Raw genomic sequence first — 3,557 nt, forward strand, 5'->3', positions numbered from 1 at the left:
CGTGTTACTAATTCCGATTGGTTTAATCGCTTTTATTGCGATTGCGCGGTATACCGCGTCGCCTACCTGCTACAGGCATAGTTGCCACTTAATGCTTTGAGAACTAGATTTAGCATTTTTTCCGAACTCAAATGGTGTTCACACTCACCAACGTAAACGTACGCTCGTACGCCCGCATCAGCTGACAAGATGAAACAGCGATCAACGGTACTACGGAACAGAACGATGGTGAGAATTGATTTACATGGCGCTCTCATTAGTTACATCGTGTCAGCTGATACGGGCATACGTTTACGTTGGTGAGTGTGAGCACCAAAAAACACAATGAATAGGTATTTTCCGTGGACAGTTAAATAGACGAAATAATCTGAAGCATTTATTGATAATTGAAGATTTTGGTTCAAATTCAGACGTACGAGAATAAACACTCCGCTGGTCTGAATCCACTTGAAAATGTGACAAAATTCGACAATTCGGCTCTTGTCATACATAAATGCATAAATAACCACAACTACAACGATTTAGATGCTAACAATGATATGTCGGATGAATTGAGCGCGTACAGCTCGGAGGAAGACGAGGTGGCATCACGAAAATCGCGAAAAATACAGCCAACTGATGCTGCGGATTACGAGGATGGGGGCGGAATGTAAAAATGTAAATTAATTTGTGTGCAAGTAAATTACAAGTGATATTTTCATATTTGAGCCGTAAGCCCTGGCAGCTAGTGCTCCTTTTTTTTTATTGTAAAATAATAATTTATTGTTATTTTCCATATATTAAATTAAATTAAATTAATGTATAATTTTATGCGTATGTAAATATTTTTAAAATCTAAATTTATAACCGTTGGTCCGATCCTTCAGTAAATGTATTGTATTAGGTTAGGTTGAACTGGTTGACTTGTAATCACCCATAGACCATCGCGATACCTGATGTAATTCATTAGTTATGTGTTTTGTGCTTTGAAGTAAATGTGTTGATCCACATTGAAAACGGCTTGAAAGGAGATAGCAGTATACCTACATATGTACTGCTGTGGCAGGTATAATAAATCAAATGAGCTGTTTTCTTTAAAAGTGATATAAGTTCATTTTGACAAAAAATTAGTTAATGATAAAAATTAATACAATTTACTATCAACTTTTTATTTATAAACTGTTTCCAAAAAACTCTGTTTAAAATTTCATTGTTTTTATCATTAACTAATTTTTTGTCAAAATCGACTTACACCACTTTCACGGCTCCCTTCTTACTTTTTGCTGACTTTGAAAGTGATGTAAGTCCTTCTGAAGTCATTAAAAGTATAAATTTTTGTTAATCACACTTAAAAAATGATTACATTATATTTTAAATCAATTTAATATTTAAAAAACATAAAATCAATGCTTTAACATATTCCAATACTTTTCAAACCATTCAAATGCAAAGCCTTAAATATCCCCATATAATATAAATTGGACTTACACCACTTTTAAAGAAAACGGCTCAAATATTGTAAGAAGTTTAAAATGATAAAAAAAAATAGAATTTGTGATATACTTCGTACCGTCTAAATGCATGAGAGGCTAATTTTTGCACAGAATCGTTGTGATTGAATACATTTTGTGTTATTGAATTATATGAATTGTTTTATGATATAGTCAAATAGAAACAATTATTTTTAAAACTCGAAAGTTGGCAACACGGCTATATGTATTTGCAAAGACCTCGCTGAAATTTATCGATGATTGCTTCCATTGTGAATGCCTGCGTCGATATACGCTCCACAAATGAGAACGTGATAAAACGAACAGCGGTTTGCGCAAATTTTTATTTACGTGATACCGAAGAATACGGTTGAATGCCTGACAGCGGGTGTTTTTAAAAGAGCTAAATTGCTCAATTCCTGCAAAAAATGCATGTCACCATTTCACATAATAAACTGAGTTTCAAAAGTATTTTGCATAATAAGCCAAGAACCAGGTTCACACCAATCTTTAGCTTCTTGTTTTGATCTAGAATCATGGCGATCCTTTCGAAAGCGCATTAAATGTTGATAAAAACGCATTTTAATGTGAAAGTGCAATAGAGTTGTGGTTATGTAATTTTAATTAAAATGTAACGAATTGGCTAATCCAGTCAGACAGAATTTTAGAGCTTTTTGAGCATGGTGCCTAGAGTATATAGAACTTTGCATCGAGGACCAATGGTATTAATGCATTACAGCAATTAACTAAGGAAGAGGTATAGTCTAGGGTTTCTCATTTCCCGTCACATAATGATTCCCGGGAAACGAGAATATTTCGAAAATACTCCCGAGATTCCCGGGAAAATCGAGTTTTTATATTTACTAATTAAAATAAATTTATTAATTTAAAAACAATTAAAAAATTCATTTTCACATATTTTATTCATATTCACAAAACAAAAAAATTCATATTTATTCAAATGCATAAAACAAAAAAAAAAGTAATTTATTAGAAGAGTTTTTAAAATGAGTTCTGAGACAAACTAGCGCATTAACTGAATTGTCGTTGAGTCTTGTCCTAATTTTGGTGACAAAAAGGCCAGCAGTCGAAAATACTCTTTCACTTTCCACTGAAGTTGGTTTAATGCAAAGAAGAGCATCTAAGAGCATTTTCAAATTTTTGGTTAACTTTCCACTAGCTTCAAATAAATTAAATTCTTTTAATATAGTTTTATATTCTGTATCTCCAGTACTTTGTTTTTTGGCGCTCATACTATTTATAGCACTTTCAAGCTTTCGTTTCAAAACATTCGCGGGCATTTCTGCTTCTATATTGTTTTCCGTTTCGGAAATCAATACGCTTTCTTCATTTTCAAGTACAGTGGTGTCTTCAAGGATATTAACTGGAAATAGGCGGTGTAACAATTCTTTAGATAATTTAACCATTTCAGACTTCGACGACATTTCAAAAAACATATCATCTTGATTGGAGTACAATAAACTTGAATTATTTAGGTACTTTACCAATGAAATTAAAATTTTGGATCTTCGAGTTGTCATACGGAATTTAAAATTTTGTAATAATTCTCGAGATATTGAATTATCTAACGCATTTAACGTTTCTATTAGGAACGATAGTATTCCCTCACTCTTTATTAAATCCATATCACGTCGACATAATGCATCGGACGCTAATTTTACTGGACGTAAACAAGTAATTAATGTGCTTACAATTTGGAACAGCTGATCTTCCTTTTCAAGTAGATGTGTAGCATTAACTTCGCATAGACTTTTTTTAATCGGAATTCTTATTTGCTCAAATCTTTCCAACATATCTAATAAGCTATTCCACCTTGTCGTACAGTCTAATGATAGGTTTAATTCTTTACCATATTCTAATTTGACATTTTGCTGAAGAATTGTGTTACGTACTGGCGATTTTCTGAAAAATGATGCTATCTTGCGGATTTGTTTTATTGCATCCTGGATATGAGGTTTTAGATCTTTGAATTTAAGGTCACTTATATTTGTATCATGTTCATATGACATCCCTTCAAATGTTGTATTTTCGTCTTTGTCAAGACAATCATAATTATCAATGTCGCTA

The sequence above is a fragment of the Anastrepha ludens genome, chromosome 3 (assembly GCF_028408465.1).
Source record: "Anastrepha ludens isolate Willacy chromosome 3, idAnaLude1.1, whole genome shotgun sequence".
Lineage (NCBI taxonomy): Eukaryota > Metazoa > Arthropoda > Insecta > Diptera > Tephritidae > Anastrepha > Anastrepha ludens.